Source organism: Henckelia pumila, chromosome 3 (genome assembly GCF_033568475.1).
Source record: "Henckelia pumila isolate YLH828 chromosome 3, ASM3356847v2, whole genome shotgun sequence".
Lineage (NCBI taxonomy): Eukaryota > Viridiplantae > Streptophyta > Magnoliopsida > Lamiales > Gesneriaceae > Henckelia > Henckelia pumila.
The window spans coordinates 160,520,779-160,544,126 of NC_133122.1; the positions used below are offsets into that span (position 1 = coordinate 160,520,779).

Here is a 23,348-nt window from a genome sequence, read left to right on the forward strand (position 1 = left end):
TTCTTGCCGCTCGAGCGAGCACTGTGAAAAGAAATTGGCAGAAGTTTTGTCGCTCGAGCGGCAAGAGCGAGCGATCGCGGATCAGAAAAATCATAATTTTCGGAAATAAAAACTCTTATTTTGCGGGTTTTATTTCGTGCGCTTTTAAAATCAAAATAAATAGAAATCATCAGATCTAGAGAAGGCGTTCCAGATCGTGGAGAGATCGCACAACACAGAGGAGGGGGCTACAGGCTTTGGGAGTGAAGATTTCATCTTTTCTTCTCTTTTATCTTCTTTTGATTTTCAATTTATGATTAAAAACTTTTTTTGAATTATGATTTTGATTAGTGAGTAGTCGTTTTATTTTGATCAAGGCCACGTGATTGGATCGAACAAATTTATGTAGAAAACTTGAATGTTTATTTGAGATTTTTCAGATTTGGTTTTATATTATTGATTTTTGGATTTAAATTTGTCTTGTGAATAATCTGGCCAATTTTTTACTTACATGTTAATCGATTCCAAGTCGACAGAGGAGGAATTGATTTCGATCACTTCATTAATCAACACAAGGTTAAATCGACTAGAAATATTATTCGATTTCATTGTGCGGTTTTAGGTGCAAACTGAATTCTCACGATTCTCAATGCATTCGAATTTGATTTGAATTATGAAAGATAGATCCGTCAATATTTGAATAGGTTTAATTGTTCTAAAAATAGACCTTTCAACAAGTTAGGAGAATTAACAGTAATTTAAGATTTAAATATGAATCTTAAATCGATTACTTGTTGAATGATTTGTTCAATATCTACGTGTGTCCTTGATCGAATCTTTTTCTTCATTAAATTAAATATTTAAAATTCCTGCTGCATTTTATTTTAATTGAATTTACTTGCAATTTTATCTTTTAGTTAAAATTCTGAAATCACTTTTAATTGTTAGTCTAGATTAAGTACAAATAATTATATTTCGGTAATTACTAATAATAGTTCCCGTGGGTTCGAAACTTGGACTCTTTGTCAACTTTACTATTACTTGACCTAGTATACTTACTAGTAAACATCGAAATAAGCGGTAATGTTTTTGGCGCCGTTGTCGAGGGTTGTTTGTGATATAAAATTTTTTATTTCACTTGAGATTATACTTTATTTTATTTTATTTGTTCTTACAAATTCTGAATTTTTTTCATTTCTTTGTGTTTTTCAGGTACTGTCTGTTGTGCATACATAGCACTCGATCGTCTAAGGATCTCGTACTGCTTGATTTGGAGATTGAACGCACGCTCAGCAGAATTCGGAAAGCTAGGAGAGTTATTCATCTTGAGCTTGAATTGGAATCTGAATCAGAGAAAGAAATGGCGGACAACAGAACTATTCTTGATCTTATTCATCCATCGGTAGAAGGCTATGGATCTAGCATAGTTCTCCCTGCTGTTGAGGCGAACACTTTTGAATTGAAGCCTTCTATCATACAGATGATTCAGCTGCAGGCTCATTTCGGGGGTACATCTATGAAAGACCCCAATGCTCATATGGAGCATTTTCTGTCGATCTGCGACAATTTCAAGTTTAATGAGGTAACATCTGATGCAGTGCGACTGCGGTTATTCACATTCTTTCTACAAGGAGAGGCTTTGGAATGGTTGGATGCTCTGCCTGTGGGTTCTATCACTACTTGGACCGGCATTGTTCAAACTTTTTTGAACAAGTATTTTCCTCCTACGAATATGGCGAAGTTGTTCTCTGACATTATCTCATTCAAGCAAAAGGCGGGGGGAATCTTTACATTCAGCCTGGACCAGATTTAAAAAGATGTTGAAGATGTGTCCTCAACATAATAATACCAAAGCCAACAAACCCAGACGTTCTATAATGGAGCTGATCCTTCAGTGCGTTCTATGTTGGATGTTGCGGCTAATGGATGTTTGTTCAGAAAAACGCCAGCAGACGCATAGGAGATCATTGGTACTATGGTTGAGAGTAATATAGGATGGCCGAATGTGAAGAAGGAGAAGAAGGCTGGAGTTCTAGAGGTCGGTGCTTTAATGGCCCTGAATGCAAAGATTGACGTCTGACACACCAGATGACCCTTATGAAAGCAGTGCCAGTTAATCAAGTACATGTGAATATGCCAGAGGAACAAGAGATATTTAAGTTGATGCGGCAAATTTTGTAGGGAACCAAGGGAGGCAGCCATACCATCCATACAACAATGATTTCAACCAAGGCTGGCAGACCAAACAAGAGGAAAAGAAGCTGAGTTTTGAGGAGATTATGATAAAATATGTTGCTGGAACCGAAGCAAGGCTGCAGAATCAAGAAGCTATGTTGCAAAATTTGGAGACTCGGATGGCTCAAATAGCAACCCAAATTTTGACCAGAGAACCCGACACAACCAAGCAACACAGAAACAAATCCTAGGGATGTGAATGCTATCATGGTCGTGACTAGATCACAATCTTAAGTAACCACGAAGAATATCGACAGAGATGAAAGAAATGAGGACAAGAACAACTCCGCACAACCATCGCCTATAGGTAAGAAAGGTAAGAAAGTAGATTATAATGTTAATGTTGATGTTGATATGTCTACTTTACCTTTTCCTCAAAGATCTAAGCAATTATTGTTTGATCATCAATTTATAAAGTTTCTTGAAATTTTCAAGAAACTGCATATTAACATACCTTTTGCAGATGATTTAGCTCAGATGCCAAATTATGATAAATTTTCGAAGGATTTGTTGAGAAATAAAAAGAAGCTGAATGATCTGGCGCAAGTCACAATTAATGAGGAGTGCTCTGCGGTGATCCAGAATAGGCTCCCACAAAAATTTCAAGATCCAGAGAGTTTCTCTATACCGTGTAATATTGGTCAAGTTTCTTTTGATAATGCATTGTGTGACTTAGGGGCAAGTATCAATTTGATGTCTTATTCACTTGCTAAGAAATTAAGTATGGGGGTAATTGAACCCACTACTATCTATCTTAAGCTTGCATATTGCTCTATCAAATATCTTAGAGGGGTAGTGGAGAATGTTTTAGTTAAAGTGGATAAGCTAATTTTCGCTGTGGATTTTGTCGTACTTGATATGGATGAGGATTATGAGGTTCCTATGATTTTAGGGCGTCCGTTCTTGCTACTAGTAGGGCCTTAGTTTATGTCAAAAAGGGATAGTTAGTGTTGAGAATGAATGAGTAGCGAGTGGTTTTCAATATGCTGCAGTCGGCTAGAGATAACCCAATTGGGAAATCTTGCTTTGAGATTGATGTTGTTTATAATTTTGTGGGAGAATTTATGCTGGGGAACAACAACCATGATACCGTTTCACAGCCACAGGATCAAAAATTGCTTTCTAAAGGAGTTGGAGGGAGCCGAGATAGTGCTAGGAATACAACCGCGACAGTGGATGATTCGCCATGAAATTAAAAAGGGAAGTATAGTCGGACTATAAACTATAAATTTTGCGCTGACTGGGAGGAAACTCAGTGTTCTTTACCTTGCTTTTTATTTTATTTTGGATTAGTTTTTATTTTTATTTTATTTTTGCTCCTTTCCCATTCCAGTTTGTCGTGACCACCCGCTAGACCTAGCCTATTGCTGTCATACATCAGATGCTGCCGAGGAATAAGAGGATGCTTCGACCAGGGGAATATTGTTTTGCATTTTTTTGTTTGTTTCTGCATTCTGTTCATTGTTTCTAAAGCATTGAGGGCAATGCTTTGGATAAGTAGGGGGGGGGGGGGTGTATCTAATTTTTACGCTTTTAGTTGTTTCATGTTTGTTTGCATCTCATTTGTTTTTGTGTTTGTTTGCATGTGTGTTAAGTAGGATAATGAATGGGAGCCAATGATGATATAAAGTTATGATTTTTGTGAATTTTTTTTTGTTTTTGCTCTTGCCTTGACATGAGAAACCGTAGGTTAAACCGTGAATACTTTTAAGCATTCATGTTAGACCAGTGAAATGTAGCAATAAAATTGATGAAGTTTGTGTCTGTTTGACCATTGCACGACACTAGGTGTTTAATGATCTTAATTGTGTCCTGTGAATTCTATGATCCTCTAACAATTTCACTTATGATCTTGGGCGCACTAAAAATTTTGAAAAAATGACATGGATACGAATTTTTGAAAAATTCAACTCCATCCGGGTCATTGATGAGGAATTGAAATTCTAATTACCTTGTCCTTGTCTAAATATGCAGAATAAATGGGGTTGAAATTTTATAAAAAATTAAAAAATTAGAGTTTTGAAAAAAAAACTAATAACAACTCCATCCGGGTTTCGGGCAAGGGATTGAAATCCTAATCGCCAAGTCTGAAACTAAGTCTGCGGATGCAATGGGGTTGATGCTTCATCCGGGATATAGACGAGGGGATTGAAATTCTAATCTTATCAAAGTTATAGCTAAGTATGCAGGTAATTAATGAGGCTTAAGAAATATGGGTGCAAAATTCGGCGGTGCATAAAAATAATCTCATAGAAGGTGTGTTTGTTAGAGGTAATTAGAAGTAATGGATGCATGATAGTGACCCTTGCACCGATGTGTTATTAGGTCGCTAAGCAGTCTTAAAACGGATTCTTTCTAAGTTGCTTGAAGCTGGAATAATATTGCACACACGCACATTCACGTTGAACCGAGAGTGTATTGTGAAGAGTTGAGGGGGTTTTTAAATTATCTTGTGACTTCTCTGAGACTAATTCCCATGAATTTTTTCTACTTTGTTATTTGTTGTATTGTCTGTCTTGCTCGAGGGCGAGCAAGATTTAAGTAAAGGGGAGTTGATAAATGAATTTTGTGTGCATTATTTTGTATTATTTTATGTCTATTTTGTGTGTATTCATATTGTTTTATGTGTGTTTGTATGTGTTTTATTGCATGTGTGTGCATTTCACTCTCTGGATTTTATTTGTAGATTGAATCATCATGAAGATGAAAAAGTAGAGCAGCAGCTGTAAGGCCCTGAAATTAATTACTTCGGATTATCAGAGTTGATTAGTATTTATTTTTGGAATTAGTGGAAATTAATCATGCCGGGATTGAATCGATTTAATTTGGAATTTTAGGGACCGAGTTGCAATTTCAGTATTGGACCAAGTCAATGACTTAACCTATATTATTATTATCAAGCAAGTTGCCTCCTCCCCATCACTTCAACCCATCACTATCCTTTCTCCCTCCCTCTATCTCTCGATCTCTCTCTTCGGAAGCCATGGGAGACGATTCTTCAAGCTTTTCTTCCTTCTGATTCGCACGATCCGACCGTTAGATTTTCATTCTGAGTTGAGTTCCACGATCACCGCAACGAGGGCTTCATTTTGACGTAAGTTTTTCTACGATCCTCGAACTTTGATTTTTGTTGGGTCGTAAAAAATTGATAATATTGGAGTATGTTGTTCTTGAGCTAGGATAGATCGTGTATTCGAAGTCGGTTTGGAAAAAGAACGAAGTTTGGATTTTATATGAATTTTGGAGCCTATTTTCGAAAATGGAGTTGTTGGATTTTGTTGAAGTTTGGTTGATTTTGGATTGTTTTGTTGATTGAGAAGTTGATATGAATTGTATAGAATGGTTGATGATGTTGATGATTTTTGGTTTGAACGATTATAGCCGTTATGCCGTCGAAATCGAGTTTGGACTATCGGTTATTTTGTTTCGGTTTGATTTCCGGGTTTGATCGAATTAGTAGATTGATATCGAATCCGTATAATCTTCATTTTCAGATTTGGATTGGAGTTTCGGGTTTGGATCGAACTTGGGAGTTGATCGAATTGAGAATCGAAGATGGTATATTGATTGAGTTTTCCTTGTTTCGATTTGTTGTGATTCGATTGATTATTTATTTGAGTTCATTGTTATTTTTAGATTTGAATCCTCGACGGACTTGAAAGGTAAAAGATGACATTGATTCGAATGGGGTTGAATACTCGAGTTCGATTGATTCTCGAGCCCCGAAAATCACATACTGCATGTTTATTTTCTTGTGTGAATTTGATTGATCATTTTATTTACACTTGCATCCATATTGAACCGATTTCTCGATTCGTTTTGAAATTAGACGATTTAGGGATCTATATTGAAGTGGTCTTGGATTTCGAGTTTTTCCAAGTGCCAGAATACTTCTTATAGTTGCTCTGAAGTCTAGGGGTTGAGTTGAACGACATCCACCCCGAATGGGTGTGCCGGTGAGTTGTTGTGTAGACTTGGCCCCGGGATCCCAACCAAATACCGATTGATATTCCGATTATCTGATTTGATAGTCCCGAGTTTTGAAGTCATGCACACATTCATTCTCATTTTGAATTGTTATTGATTGATACTTTTCGTTATGAGATGTTTATCTGATATTGCATGCCTGTCTCTTTTACTTAGAAATTATATTTCTAACCAGTTTATCCGGCTGTTGTCTTTGTTTGTATGTGTACTTGGAAACAGGAGGATCAGGAGCTGGACCGAGTCGTTTGGGTTAGCTCGGGGTGAGATGATATAAGTGAGACACCGTGTGTTGTAGGGTCGTACCTTTTGGATTTGTATTATTTTTTATTAGTCGAACGAACCCTATCATCGAACTTAGATTGGTTCCGCACTTGTTATGCTTTGTATTGTATAACCTTAGGCTATCTCGTATTGAAGCTTCTATGATGTTTGGATGAATGTTGTTTGGGTTATGCATGATTTAGATTGAGTTTGGACAAGTTTTCTTCTGTGTTTTGCTCCAGGACTGTCACCGCTCGATCGGTGAGATCTTACTGATCCAGCGGAGGCCTTTTGCTGAGTTCTGCCTCTGAAATTTCTTGCCCGCTCGATCGGTAAGATCTTACCGATCGAGCAGCGATGGTTTTCGTCGGGCAGTGTGTTTCAATTTTTCTGCCCGCTAGATCGGTAAGATCTTACCGATCTAGCGGGGCACTATTCAAAAAAAAAAAAATTTTGGCAGGCTTTTTATTTTGCCTTGATTGGTTGTAACCCGAGTTTAGAAGATTAGAAACGGGGTCTCACATTAAGTGGTATCAGAGCCATAAGATTCTTGGATTCGAACTAGAGTGAGCGGGGTAGATCGAGTCCGCATGAATTGAATTCTCGCATGTGATTGATTTATTTAAATGATTATTTTAAATACGTGCGAGCATGCTTTATTGATTCTTGAATTAATTGAATTACATGATTTGTGATTTAATTTATAAATCATGAATTACGTGATATATATCTGTAAATGTGTTATTATCTGTCATTGGATATCATTGAGATTCTTGAGTACTCAGAGAAGAGTTTGGACACCGAGATTTTGAGATTGAGATTGAGTTTGAGATATTGTGTCCTAACCTTTGATATCATATGGCACCTCGTCAATCTTTGAGAAGGAATCCACCACCTTTAACTCCTCCTTGTACTGAGAATCCGCCGCCAGTTATAACTCCTCCGAATGATCAGGATAGTACTGGAGTGGATCAGCTTGATGCAACTGCGACCCCGATGGAGACTCTATTGAAGAGATTTCGATCTTTCCGACCGCCTACCTTGACTGGCACCGAGAACTCCGTTGACTGTGAAAGTTGGTTAGAGGACATCGATCAGCTCTTTGATTCTCTCGACTATACTGATGACCGCAGGATCAGGTTAGTCATTCACCAGCTTCAGGGTGTTGCCAAGAATTGGTGGACCATGACCAAGAGGGCCAATGAGAATCGAGGCACCGTTATCACTTGGAGTTTGTTCAAGACCGAGTTCTACAAGCGATTCTTTCCTGTCTCGTATCATAAGGAAAAAGGTGCCGAATTTGCGAATCTGAAGCAAGGGAATCTGAGTATCGAGGAGTACGTGAGCAAGTTTGACAGTCTCTTGAGGTTTGCACCTCACATTGTAGATCACGAGGAAGACAAAGCCGATCACTTCATCAATGGCTTGAATCCTGAGATCTTTACCCTGGTCAATACCGGGAGACCCATCAACTTTGCAAATGCTATGGATCAGGCAAAGGGAGCCAAAGCGGGACTTTTGATGCAACGAGGAAATCAGATAGCTCCTCAGCAGCAGCAGAGATCTTTTCAGAATTAGCCTGTTCAGTTTCAACCTCAGCAATCCCAGTATCAGTACCAACCTTCTCAGCAGTCGAATCAGTTTCAGAGGGTTGAGGGAGGTAACAGTGGCAGAAACAGGCGAGATCAGTATCGACCGAAGGAGAAACAGTTCAAGAAGTCTAGGAGCAGTTCATCGAGCTTCGGTGGCTCTAGACAGTTCAGTTCTGGCCAGAATTCAGGGTCTTCAGGAGCATCGTGTAGCAAGTGTGGAGGATGCTACCCTAGTGATCAGTGTCGAAGCGTGTTTGGTAGTTGCAATATCTTCCAGCAGCCGGGTCACTTTGCTAGAGTCTGTCCTCAGCGAGGATCTGATAGAGCTCAGAGCGGCAGTTCTTCTCGACCACCAGCTCAGCCCAAGAGATCAGCTTCTGCAGTCAATTCTTTTCAGCCCCAACAGCAGTCTCGTCAGGGAGGTAACCAAAATCAGAACCAACCTCCTTGACAGCAGGCGAGGGTGTTTGCCCTGACAGAGGATCAGGACAATGCAGCTCCGAATGACATGATAGCAGGTAACTGTTCGATCTTTGGTTATCCTGTGTTTGTTTTGATTGATACGGGTGCTTCTCACTGTTTTATTTCTGAAAGATTTGTCGTGCATAATTTATTTGCTGAGCCATTATTTTATGTCGTTTCTATCACTTCACCTTTGGGTGGAGGAATTATTTCGGTGAGAATGGTCTGTAACTGTGTGTTAGAATCCGAGGGGAATTCGATTGAGATTGACTGCATTGTACTTGGATTATCTAACTTTGACTGTATTGTCGAGATTGATGCTCTGACCAAGTATAGGGCGACAGTAGATTGCTTTCAGAAAGTGGTTCGTTTCAGACCTGAGATGGCAGATGATTGGAAGTTTTTCGGTAAGGGTTCTCGATCCAGGATTCCGTTGATTTCAGTATTGTCCATGTCTCATTTGCTACAGAGAGGAGCAGAAGGATTCTTGATTTATGCAGTAGATGTTCAGAGGTCTAGTCCTGAGTTGACTGAGATACCGGTGGTTAGCGAGTTTCCGGATGTTTTTCCAGACGAGATTCCTGGTTTGAAGCCGATTCGAGAGATCGAATTTAGCATCAAACTTACACCAGGTACTCAGCCTATTTCGAAAGTGCCTTATCGAATGGCTCCGTTAGAACTGAAGGAGTTGAAGGAGCAGTTAGAAGATTTGATTGCCAAGGGATACATCCGACCTAGCGTATCGCCTTGGGGTGCTCCAGTGCTCTTCGTGAGGAAGAAAGACGGTTCTATGCGACTCTGCATCGACTATCGCCAGTTGAATCAAGCGACGGTCAAGAACAAGTATCCTCTACCTAGAAGCGATGATATTTTTGATCAACTGCAGGGTTCTTCAGTGTATTCGAAGATAGATCTGAGATCAGGGTACCATCAGCTGAGAGTTCGCGACGAGGAAGTGCCTAAGACAGCTTTCAGAACTAGATATGTGCATTTTGAGTTCGTAGTCATGCCGTTTGGTTTGACAAATGCTCTAGCAGTTTTTATGGATCTGATGAATCGTATCTTTCAGCGGTATTTGGATGAGTTCGTCATTATCTTTATTGACGACATTCTGATCTATTAGAAGAACCGTTCAGATCATGCCGAGCATTTGAGGATTGTATTGTAGATTTTGCGAGCCGAACAGTTGTATGCTAAGCTATCAAAGTGTGAGTTCTGGTTGGACCGAGTTGTTTTTCTAGGCCACATTTTATCAGGAGATGGAATTTTTGTTGACCCCAGTAAGATCGAGGCAGTTATGAATTGGCCGAGACCGACATCAGTGCCAGAAATCCGAAGCTTCATGGGTTTAGCAGGGTATTATCACCGATTTATTGAGGGTTTCTCTTCCATTGCAAAGCCGATTACCCAGTTGACCCAGAAGAATGCACCGTTTGTTTGGTCTTCGACTGTGAGATCAAGTATTACCCTGGAAAGTCGAATGCAGCTGCAGACGCTCTCAGTCGGAAGCTTTGTTCCTTGTCTCTTGATCAATTGGTGTTTCTCAGTTGATTGAAGACTGTTGTACTTCTGGTTTGGATTTTGAGACCGATAGGAGATCTATCAGAGTTTTTGCAATTCAGGCCGAGCCAAAGTTGTTTCAGTTGATCAGAGAAGCACAGAGTTCAGATTCGAGCATTCAGAGTTCGATAGAGAGGGTCCGACCAGGTCACCAGTCAGAGTTCCAAGTCAGGGATGATGTTCTATTCGTGAATAACCGTATTGTTGTGCCCGATGTTTCTGAGTTGAGATAGCGTATTCTTCGAGAGGCGCATTGCATTCGGTTCAGTGTTCATCCTGGAGGCCAAAAGATGTATAACGACTTGAAGACTCAGTTCTGGTGGAAGCAGTTGAAGGGAGATATCACAAGATTTGTGTCCCATTGTCTAAATTGTCAACAAGTGAAAGCCGAGAGGAAGAAACCAAGTGGATTATTGAACAGTTTGCCAGTTCCGGAATGGAAGTGGGATCATATCTCTATGGATTTTGTCACGAAGCTACCGCGTTCAGTCAGAGGTTGTGATGCGATTTGGGTAGTGATTGATTGGTTGACGAAATCTGCTTGTTTCATTCCATACCGTATGACATACCTTCACGATCAGATGGCCGAGTTGTATGTCAGAGAGGTTGTGAGATTGCACGGCGTGCCGAAGTCGATAGTATCAGACAGAGATCCGAGGTTTACTTCTCACTTTTGGCACAGTCTACAGGACGCATTGGGTACTCGTTTTCACTTAAGCACAGCATATCACCCACAGACCGACGGTCAGTCCGAGAGTACGATCCAGACTTTCGAGGATATGCTTCGCGTGGTAGTGCTTGACTTTGGCTCAGGTTGGCAGGATTCTTTGCCTATAGCGGATTTTTCGTACAATAACAGCTTCCAAGCGAGTATTGGCATGGAGCCTTTTGAAGCTTTGTACGGGAGGAAGTGCAGATCTCCGTTATTTTGGGATGAGATTTCAGAATCACCTGAGTTGGGTCCAGATATGATTCGCGATATGGCCGAGCAAGTGAAGTTGATTCGAATCAGGATGAAGACAGCCCAAGATCGACAGGCCAAGTATGCGAATGTCAGACGTAGACCACTGTCTTTTGATCAGGGAGACCGTGTGTTTCTGAAGATTTCTCCGTTCAGAGGCACTGTCAGATTCGGAAAGAGAGGAAAGTTGTCTCCAAGATTCATTGGTCCGTATGAGATTCTGGAGAAGATAGGCGATCTTGCCTATAGGATTGCTCTTCCTCCGTCTCTTTCAGGCATCCACGATGTGTTTCACGTTTCAATGTTGCGGAAATATCATCCGGATCCGTCCCATGTTCTTCAGCCAGACGAGGCCGAACTAGATGAGACTCTGAGTTACTTCGAGAGATCGATTCGGATTCTTGACAGAAAAGAGAAGCATCTCAAAAACAAGTCGATTCCGTTAGTGAAGATTCAGTGGAGTCGTCACGGAGTTGAAGAAGCGACTTGGGAGACCGAATCCGATATGAGGCAGCGATTTCCAGAGTTGTTCGATTGAGGTGAGTTCGTCTTCAGTTTGGTTCTTTCTTTTTTTTTTTTTAGCCTGTGATCTGTCAGATTTCGAGGACGAAATCAAATCTTAGAGGGGGAGAATTGTAAGGCCCTGAAATTAATTACTTCGGATTATCAGAGTTGATTATTATTTATTTTTGGAATTAGTAGAAATTAATCGAGCCGGGATTGAATCGATTTAATTTGGAATTTCAGGGACCGAGTTGCAATTTCAGTATGGACCAAGTCAATGACTTAACCTATATTATTATTATCAAGCAAGTTGCCTCCTCCCCATCACTTCAACCCATCACTCTCCTTTCTCCCTCCCTCTATCTCTCGATCTCTCTCTCCGAAAGCCATGGTAGACGATTCTTCAAGCTTTTCTTCCGTCTGATTTGCACGATTCGATCGTTAGATTTTCATTCCGAGTTGAGTTCCACGATCACCACAACGAGGGCTTCATTTTGACGTAAGTTTTGCTACGATCCTCGAATTTTGATTTTTGTTGGGTCGTCAAAAATTGATAATCTTGGAGTATGTTGTTCTTGAGCTAGCATAGATCGTGTATTCGAAGTCGGTTTGGAAAAAGAACGAAGTTTGGATTTTATATGAATTTTGGAGCCTATTTTCGAAAATGGAGTTGTTGGATTTTGTTGAAGTTTGGTTGATTTTGGATTGTTTTGTTGATTGAGAACATGATATGGATTGTATAGAATGGTTGATGATGTTGATGATTTTTGGTTTGAACGATTATAGCCGTTATGCCGTCGAAATCGAGTTTGGACTATCGGTTATTTTGTTTCGGTTTGATTTTCGGGTTTGAACAAATTAGTAGATTGATATCGAATCCGTATAATCTTCATTTTCAGATTTGGATTGGAGTTTCGGGTTTGGATCGAACTTGGGAGTTGATCGAATTGAGAATCGAAGATGGTATCTTGATTGAGTTTTCCTTGTTTTGATTTGTTGTGATTCGATTGATTATTTATTTGAGTTCGTTGTTATTTTCAGATTTGAATCCTCGACGAACTTGAAAGGTAAAAGATGACATTGATTCGAATGGGGTTGAATACTCGAGTTCGATTGATTCTCGAGCCCCAAAAATCACATACTGCATGTTTATTTGCTTGTGTGAATTTGATTGATCATTTTATTTACACTTGCATCCATATTGAACCGATTTCTCGATTCGTTTTGAAATTAGATGATTTAGGGAGCTATATTGAAGTGGTCTTGGATTTCGAGTTTTTCCAAGTGACAGAATACTTCTTATAGTTGCTCTGAAGTCTAGGGGTTGAGTTGAACGACATCCACCCCGAATGGGTGTGTCGGTGAGTTGTTGTGTAGACTTGCCCCCGGGATCCCAACCAAATACCGATTGATATTCCGATTATCTGATTTGATAGTTCCGAGTTTTGAAGTCATGCACACATTCATTCTCATTTTGAATTGTTATTGATTGATACTTTTCGTTATGAGATGTTTATCTGATATTGCATGCCTGTCTCTTTTACTTAGAAATTATATTTCTAACCGGTTTATCCGGCTGTTGTCTTTGTTTGTATGTGTACTTGGCAACAGGAGGATCAGGAGCTGGACCGAGTCGTTTGGGTTAGCTCAGGGTGAGATGATAGAAGTGAGACACCGTGTGTTGTAGGGTCGTACCTTTTGGATTTGTATTATATTTTTTATTAGTCGAACGAACCCTATCATCAAACTTAGATTGGTTCCGCACTTGTTATGCTTTGTATTGTATAACCTTAGGCTATCTCGTATTGAAGCTTCTATGATGTTTGGATGAATGTTGTTTGGGTTATGCATGATTTAGATTGAGTTTGGACAATTTTTCTTCTGTGTTTTGCTCCAGGACTGTCACCACTCGATCGGTGAGATCTTACCGATCGAGCGGAGGCCTTTTGCTGAGTTTCTGCCTCTGAAATTGCTTTCCCACTCGATCGGTAAGATCTTACCGATCGAGCGGCGATGGTTTTCGTCGGGCAGTGTGTTTCAATTTTTCTGCCCGCTAGACCGGTAAGATCTTACCGATCTAGGGGAGCACTATTCAAAAAAAAAAAATTAAATTTGGCAGGCTTTTTCTTTTGCCTTGATTGTTTGTAACCCGAGTTTAGAATATTAGAAACGGGGTCTCACAGCAGCTCTGCTGCTCTAGGAGAGAGAAAGGAGAAGTGCTATAAGAAGAAAACAAGCGCTATTGCGCATTGAGGAATCAAGAGGGCGCTGTTGAGCCTTAAGCAGCGCTATTGCGCCATTTGAAAGACCAAGTAAGCGCTTTTGCGCTTGAATCTGCCCAGTTTCACGCCGATGAAGGAGAAAGCAGCGCAATTTCGCTTAATGATAGAGCATCTGCGCTTGCGTCTGTGCGAAATCAGAAATTTGGGAAGAAAATATCGCGCTCGAGCGGCAAGAAGTTGCCGCTCTTGCCGCTCTAGCAAGCGATCGCGGATCAGAAAAAATCAGAAGTTCCGAGAATAAAAACTCTTCTTCTGCGGGTTTTATTTCATGGGCTTTTAAAATCCATATAAATAGAAATCATAAGATCTAGAGAAGGTGTTCCAGCTATTATTTTGCGGGCTTTATTTTGTGGGCTTTTAAAGGCCATATAAATTAAAATCATCAGATCTAGAGAAGGCGTTCCAGATCGTGGAGAGATCGCACAAAATAGAGGTGGTGGCTACAGGCTCTGGGTGTGAAGATTTCATCTTTTCTTTTCTCTTCTCTTCTTTTGATTTTCAATTCATGATTAAAAACTTTGTTTGAATTATGATTTTGATTGGTGAGTAGTCGTTTTATTTCGATCAAGGCCACGTGATTGGGCCAAACAAATTTATGTAGAAAACTTGAATGTTTCTTTGGGATTTTTTAGATTTGATTTTATATTATTTATTTTTGGATTTAAATTTGTCTTGTGAATAATCTGGCCAATTTTTTACTTGCATGTTAATCGATTCCAAGTCGACAGAGGAGAAATTTATTTTGATCACTTCATTAATCAACACAAGGTTAAATCGACTAAAAATAGTATTCGATTTCATTGTGCGATTTTAGGTGCAAACTAAATTCTCACGATTCTCAATGCATTCGAATTTGATTTGAATTATGAAAGATTGATCCGTCAATATTTGAATAGGTTTAATTATTCTAGAAATAGACCTTTAAACAAGTTAGGAGAATTCATCGTGATTTAAGATTTAAATCTGAATCCTAAATCGGCTACTTGTTTCATGATTTGTTCGTTGCCTACGTGTGTCCTTGATCGAATCTTTTTATTCATTGAATTAAATATTTAAATTCTTGCTGCGTTTTATTTTAATTGAATTTACTTGCAATTTTATCTTTTAGTTAAAATCTTGAAATCACTTTTAATTGTTAGTCTAGATTAAGTATAAATAATTATATTTTGGTAATTACTAATAACAGTCCTGTGGGTTCGACATTTGGAATCTCTGTCCACTTTACTATTACTTGACCTAGTATACTTGCTAGTAGACACTGAAATAAGCGGTCAAGATGCTACTAGCCAGTGCCGATCAGACATCGCTTCGGGCCAGTCATCAATACGAATTACTCAGTAATTCCTAGACAGACTATAACTGTGAACAACTTCGAGTTGAAGCTGACACTGATAAATATTGTACAACAAAAGCAATTCTGAGGGTTAGCATCTATAGATCCTAATCTACATCTGCGGAAATTTTAAGAAATCACAGATATAGTAAAGATTCATGGTGTTGCTGAAGACACCATTTGATTGAGATTGTTCCCTTTTTCTCTTAGGGACAATTCAAGAAGCTGGCTACAATCCTTGCCTCTGGGAAGTATCACGACATGGGAAGATATAGCTTCAAAGTTTCTGACAAAATACTTCCCACGAGCCAAATCTGCTCATTTAAAAATTGAGATAACCACTTTTCTTCAACAAGATTCCGAGAAGTTGTATGAAGAAAGGGAGCGTTAAAAGGAATTTTTGCGGAGATGCCCAACCCATAATTTTAAATTTTTTGAGAAGATTGAGATATTTTACAATGGGTTGAATGGGCCAACGAGGATGTCTGTGGATGCTCTAGCTGGTGGGTCCGTTTTCTCCTAGGACCCAAAAGCTGCTTATGATATTCTTGAGAAAATGACCATAAACAGCTATCAATGGCCAAGCGAGAGACACCAAGTGAGAAAACCTATTGGCATCCATGAAATGGATATGTTTACCTCACTCTCTGCTCAAATGGCGGCAATATCCTCACAAATTTCAACCTTGAACTAGAGAAATCAAGCAGTCAAATCTGCAACAGCGGCCATCAAGATGAACTCAGTTGAATTTGAAGGGGCAGTTAAGCAAGCCAAGTACGTAAATAACAGAAATTTCAGCGGCTATCGAGGTAACCCTCTCTAAAACCATTATCATCCTGGACTGTGGAATCATGAAAATTTTTTCTTCATTAATAACAAGAATGTGTTAAATCCTCCACCAGGGTTCAAAACTCAAAGGGGAGAGGGTAAGACTACTTTAGAAGACTTGGTGAGCAATTTTGTTACAGAGTTTTCTAAGAGGATGGATAGGAATGAATCACTCCTTGACATTCTTGGAACTCACTTGACCAATGTGGGATATACTATGAAATCGCTTGAGGTTCAAATTGGCCAATTGGCAAATGCATTGAACAACCAACTGAGAAATGTATTTCCCAGTAACACAGAGATAAATCTTAAAGAACAATGCAAGGACATTATGCTTCAAAGTGGGAAAGAATATGTAAGTGAAAAACCAGTGAAAGAGGTCGAGGAAGAACAATTAGTAAACACTAAAAATTTTGAGGAGCCACCAAGAGAAAATCCAGCCAAGAAGTCCGAAAAATTGTCCCCTCTCAAAATGTCTCTACCATACCCTCAGCTATTCAAGAAGAATGCATTGGATGAATAGTTCTCTAGGTTCATTTAGATCTTCAAGAATATTCACATAAACATCCCTTTTATCGATGCTTTGGAGCAAATGCCGCATTAGGCCAAGTTTATAAAACATGTGATGTCAAGGAAACGTAAGTTAGACGAGTTCGAGACATTTAAAGGAGGATTGCAATGAAATTCTGCAGTAGAAGCTACCTCAGAAACTCAAAGATCCAGGGAGTTTTACTATCCCTTGCATAATTGGTGGTTTCACTGCTAATAAATCATCATTGTGAGATTTAGGAGCTGTATTAATCTAATGTCATTGTCTATTTTTAGGGAATCGGAGCTGGGAGAAGTGAAACCCACAACAATCACACTGTGGTTGGCATATAGATCTCTCAAATACCCTCCTAGAGTCATGGAAGATGCGTTAGTTAAGGTGGACAAGTTCATTTTTTTTGCTGACTTCGTTGTTCTAGATATGGAGGAAGATTAGGAAGTTCCGCTGATTTTCGGAAGGCTGTTATTGGCCACTAGGAGGGCACCGATCGATGTAAAATAAGGAGAATTGATGCTCAGAGTTTGCAGTGAAGCAGTCACATTTAACATCTACCAAGTCATCAAATGCCAAGACGAGGCAAGTGATTGTCATCGTATTGATATTGTTGATTCTTATGGAAACTCCTTTGATGCAGGTGTGGATCTCTAGGATGCACTGGAGAGATGTCTCACTACGTCTGTCATGGAAGTGGATAGAGTCGAGTGAAACCTTCAAGAACAAGTCTTAGCTCTGGGAGAGCTACCAAAAGAGAAGAAGTTGGGAAATCATGAATAAATATTGAAGGATGGATCAGTGGATGAGGAACCCGAACCCACTCTAGAACTAAAATCTCTACCAGACCACCTTTGTTATGCATTTATGGGTGAGAAAGAATCATATCCGATAATAATTTCTTCTTCCCTTACTAATTTGGAGAGAGATAAATTGTTACGGGTGCTAAAAGAGTTTAAGTCTGTAAGAGTGGGTGCCCAGTGAGCCAACTGTGTGGCTATGGGCTTTGTTGACTCTTTGTATAAACAATCTTTTGTTTAATATTATTTACACTTTTATGGCAATGACTTTATATTACTTCATATTGTTATATTGTGATATACTATTGTTGTTTTGATAAAGACCTTGAATATACTATAGTGTATGTAAGATGTGGTAGAACATGGAGATGTCTATCATGAAATACATCTTATAGTCACTGTATATTCTAAAACCGTTCCTAGTCGATTGAGCCGTCCGATAATAAGGATAAGGATCGCTCGAGTTTGAGACTAGCATTTGCGATGCGGAGTACCACGTTTCATTGGTAGGGAACATGGAGATGTTCGAAGCATGCAAATGGATATTCATAGGATGAATAGTCGAACTACCCTATCCGGACTTTCCAAGTGGTTATCACTTATCGAGTGGATAAAGTCCGCGGTTTTGGTTGTACACCATTAGTCCTTACGACTTGAAACATCATGGAGACTCTATATGCTAGTACTGTGCTTTGACTCGTTTACCGACTCTGAGGGGGTCATCAGGTGTCGAGATTGGGTACAGTTACGACACATATAGGAGTCAATGCATTGTTGTCAAGGATTCACCACATACTTGCGAGTGTGGATATCCTATGCGATCTGAGGAGATATTAGTGTGACAAATCTCTGGCCAGAGTACTTGATGTGATTTAAGAAATGGTTTCTTAGTAGCACATGCGATGTCACTAATTTGATCTTCAAGATGTATTGCATAGTTATCGAATCTTGAGCGACTCTCGATATACCAATGGTTGTTGATTCGATCGGGATATATGGATGAAGGGACCGTACTGTACGCTAACCAAAATCTACTGGTTCTTGTAGGCACTATCAGTGATACCTAGGGAATCATGGGGCGATGTTGCTAGGCGCTTTACCATGATTCGTTGGGCAAGTCGGAAAGTGTTGTTCCGAGTCACAAGGAGTTGTGAGCCCACGGCTAGCTGTATCCCTGAACCATTGAGGGTCACACAGTGTAATGGAGTTTTAATCCCCGTTGAGATAGTTAAATTTAAAGAGTTAAATTTAATGAACTAAGGAGTTGGACTTCTTGAATAAGAGTAAGGGAGTAGGATTTCCTAAAATGACATAGGGATGGACATTTTTGGAAACCACTGAATTCGGATTCAGGAAAATTTATTTTGACTTTAAAACGTGCAGAAATGGTTTCTGTGCACATTGGTGAAATCGTTTCATCAATCGGAGTCACGATGAATTTTATATTAATTTCTGAACGAGTGGGCTTTGCTTGTCGGGCCCCAGCTTATGACTAATGGGCCCTAAGGTGTTAGTGGCCTGCATTATAAATAAGTTATTTCAGTACAGAAATTACATACAACAGGTCATTTTTGAGACAGAAATTTCGAACCCTCCTCTCTCTCAAAAAGCAATCGGCCGACCCCTCCCTACCTCTGCCCGAGAAAATTCCGGTCTGTGATTTTGAATCGCAGTAAGGAATAACGAATCAAATTCGTGTATTCTCTTCGCAGAAAACTTCTGATAGATTTTCTAGTGCAATCTATCAGAGGGATTAAACCTCTGTTCGTGGACCTGATTGAAGGCGTTCATCGGTTCCAGGGAGAGACAACAAGAGCAGAATTGTTCTGTTGGTGTCCATTAATCTCGTTGCGAGATTTGAGGTAAAATTTATTTAATTGTTATTTAAATTTTACACACACGTAATTCAATCGATGAACGGTTGATACCCATACCATGGAAACGTTCCATGAAAAATTTTTAAACTTCCGCTGCACCGGGTATCAATCGTAATTGGTCTGGGAACTCGCCAGTTTTCCAACAGTGGTATCAGAGCCAGGTTGCTCAGATCAATCGATTGAATTAATCAATTGTACAAAATTTTTGAGTCTCGGTTTTTGAAACAAAATAAATATTTTTAATAAAAAATTTTTTTTTTTTCCGGGGGCGAAACCCGGGCAGCGATTGGATCGCTGCCCGGAGCGGGCAGCGATGGTCGCTGCCCCCAGGGGCGGCGCACGGCGCTGCCCAGGGCAGCGCTGTGCGCTGCCCAGCGCAGCGCTGGGCGCTGCGCAGGGCAGCGCTCGGCGCCGCCCAGCGGCGGCGCCAGGCGCCGCCAGGGCAGCAAGCGTTGCTGCCCTAAGGGGGCAGCCGGGCTGCCCCGGCCCGCGCCCCGGGTGCGGGCCAACCCGGGAGTGTCCCGGGTGGCCCGCGGGAAAAATTAATATTTTATTAAAAATTAATTTTAATATGTTAAAATTTTATTTTTGGTCCGGTCAAAAATTGTTTTTGATTGGTTCACGAGATTTCGGATCGAATTGTTCGAGTCCGTAAATTTTAAAAATTGATTTTGGATAAATTTGAATTTTTGGAAAATTTTAATATTTTATCCGTAAATTGAATTTTGAAATCAATTATTTTAGTACAATTGATGATAAGATATGATCTTATGATATATTAGATAAAATATGATTTTATTTGTAAAATTGGATTTTATAGATAAAATATGATTTTATTTGATATGGAGATAAAATATGATTTTATATGTGAAATGTGATTTTATATATAAAATATGATTTTATCTTGTTTAAATTTGAATTGCCACAGCATGTTATCCAATAAATTAATTTTGAATTAAATGTTATTGGATAAGGATGATCGATTGCCATGACCAATTTTGTAGGTGTATGTTAGGAATTTACATTTTGTCTTTATTGTTGTTGGTTTTATTAATGGGCCTGGTTTATGGCCCGATATGAATGTCATATGTAATAAAAGTGGGCTTGGTTTATAGCCCGTTCCCACCCCCTAAAAATGTATCCCCTACTTGTCATTGTTATTTATTGTAAATACATTAGATTTAGTGGGAGATCAAGATTTGAAGATGGTGGGCCCAGCAGACAATGAAGACTGAAGAAATGTAAATTGGAAGCATATGTAATAGGATTGCATTTGCATACTGCATATTACCTAGGATTGTACTAAGACCCGTGATTGGCAACCACGGGTCAATTAGAAATGGAATCGATCATCCTATATAATATGTGATATTATGATTGTATGCATGTTTAGACATAAATTGCGTGAATCCGGCAATGCATGCAATAAATTAAATATGATGAGACAAATATTTTTTTAATAAAATCCCTCATTTTAAATATGATTTAAAATTTATATCAAGATAAATAAAGGAAATTTAAATATTGTTTAAATGTTCCTACCTTCCATCAACGGTAAATGTATGTGATGCTACCCGCGGATACGGTCCGGCTCATATTATTGGGGGGGCCCGTCCGTCGGAAAGCTGTACATTGGATCGACAAATGTTGTAAGTTGGGTGGAACTCCCATGGGATCGGCTCATATTATTGGGGGATCCACATGGCGACCGTCCATCACAACTTAATATTGATGGGTCATCTTGACATGTCACTTTAAACGGCGTCATATTATTGGGCCCTTATTGGACATGAGGTAAATACATGGGGGTTGCTTTGGAAGCAATTGGGCTCTACCTTTTGAGAATTATGGTTGGCTGATATTATTCGGGACCATAAGTTTGTCAATTGGACTCCATGTTCTCACTAAGGAAAAAGTTTCCCGTTTTCACTAGAGGGTGGTGAAATCGTTAAAATAGTGGGAGTGAGATTCATAAAATTAAATTCGCCTATTTTATGTCTTAGTAAATTGTTAAACAATCATTGATATATGTCTGTTTTTCCTTTTCAGTATTTCATACAATGAATTCGCGAAATCCTTTATTCTCGATCCTCGAACAAAACAAGCTGACTGGCGCCAACTATACGGAATGGTTCCGGAAGTTGAAGATTGTCTTAACTTCGGAGAAAATGCTCTACGTGTTAGAGAAAGCACCTCCGAAGGAAGCACCAGCTGACATAAGTCCGGAGGAATTGGCCAAACTTGATGCATGGTGTGACCATGACATCAAGACCAAATGCTATATGCAAGCCTCGATGTCTGATGAACTCCAGAGGCGATTTGAGGACACGGTGAATGCTGCTGACATTCACGCGCAACTCAAGGAACTTTTTGGGGCTCAGTCGAGGGCTGAAAGGTTCTCTACTGTTAAGGAGTTGATGACGTGCCGCATGCGTGAAGGGACTTCGGTCCGTGATCATGGGGTACGAGTGATTTGGCTCATACAGAAGTTAGCGACCCTTGATTTGGTGTTGGAGCATGAACTCAATGTGGACTTGCTGCTTCTATCTCTTCCTTCTTCATTTGATGGATTCGTGATAAATTTTAATATGAACAAGATAGAGGCCACCCTTGAAGAGATGGTCAATATGCTCGTTACATATGAATCCACACTTAAGAAGGATAAGCCAGCTTTCTTGGTGGGCTCCTCATCTTCTGCTAAGAAGGGGCCAAGTATGAAGGGCAAGAAACGTTCTGCCCCACCCAAGAAAGTGGAACCCGAGAAGAAGCAAAAGACAAAGGCTTCAAACAATGGAAAATCCAAGGATGTTTGCCATTACTGCAAGAAGCCGGGTCATTGGAAGCGCAACTGCAAGGAGTATCTTGAGCAGCTAGGAACTGCAAAGGGTATGTTCTATATCGAAATAAACATGTCACTTAATACAACTTCTTGGGTATTGGATACCGGATGTGGATCTCACATTTGCAATGATTTGCAGGTGATGACAAGAAGTCGCAGGCTTAGAATGGGTGAGACCCAGCTGAGGCTCGGGAATGGTTCCAGAGTTGAAGCTACGGCCATTGGAGATGTTTGTTTGATTTTGCAGAATGGTTTTAAATTATTGTTGAGAGATGTTTTATTTGTGCCAGATTTAATTAAAAACATTATTTCTATTTCTATGCTTGATAGAGATGGTTATTCTTGTAATTTTGTGAATGGGATTTGCAATATTTACAAGAATGAATGTTTAATTGGAAATGGACAACTTGAAAACGATCTATACAATTTAAAACTAAAAGACGTTCCAGTAAATTGTATTGACAAACCGGCGACAACAAACAAAAGGAAAATCGATAGTCAAAACCCGGCAAACCTTTGGCACGCTAGACTAGGTCACATTTCCTCAAGGAGGATGAACAAGCTAGTGGGAGAGGGCATGTTTGATATGTCTGATATTAACTCTCTACCTACTTGTGAATCCTGCCTAAAAGGGAAAATGACTAAATCTCCTTTTAAGGGGAAGCCTGAACGTAGTCAAAATCTGTTGGATTTGATCCATACAGATGTTTGTGGTCCATTTAGAGTAGGGACTCAACATGGCCACACCTACTTCATTACCTTTACTGATGATTATTCTAGGTATGGGTATTTATATTTAATGAAATATAAGTCTGAAGCATTTGAAAAGTTCAAAGAATTCAAGGCTGAAGTAGAAAACAAGCTAGGTAAAAGTATTAAAGCACTTCGATCGGATCGAGGTGGAGAATACTTGAGTACCGAGTTTTTGGACTATCTAAAAGAGAATGGGATTCTCTCTCAGTGGACTCCTCCTATGACACCACAGCTTAATGGTGTATCGGAGCGTCGTAATCGAACTTTGTTGGACATGGTTCGATCCATGATGAGCTTCACTGAGCTTCCACCTTCGTTTTGGGGCTATGCGCTTGAAACGGCGGTATTGTTGTTGAACAACGTCCACACTAAAGCAGTGGACAAAACACCATACGAGTTATGGAATGGCAAAGCTCCTAAGTATTCGTACTTGAGGATTTGGGGATGTCCTGCTTACGTGAAGCGGACAGTGGGAGATAAGTTGGATAGTCGATCCAGCTTGTGTTATTTTGTGGGGTATCCGAAGAATTCAATCGGATATTATTTCTATTATC

At 39.7% G+C, this 23,348-nt stretch overlaps 1 non-coding gene across 1 annotated transcript; it reads right to left on the reverse strand.

Moving 5' to 3' along the window:
* Positions 1-15,476: 15,476 nt before the first annotated feature.
* LOC140894196 (small nucleolar RNA R71) lies at positions 15,477-15,582 on the reverse strand. Its single transcript, XR_012153742.1, has one exon. It is a non-coding gene; the product is annotated as a small nucleolar RNA R71 (small nucleolar RNA).
* Between the last annotated feature and the right edge of the window lie 7,766 nt (positions 15,583-23,348).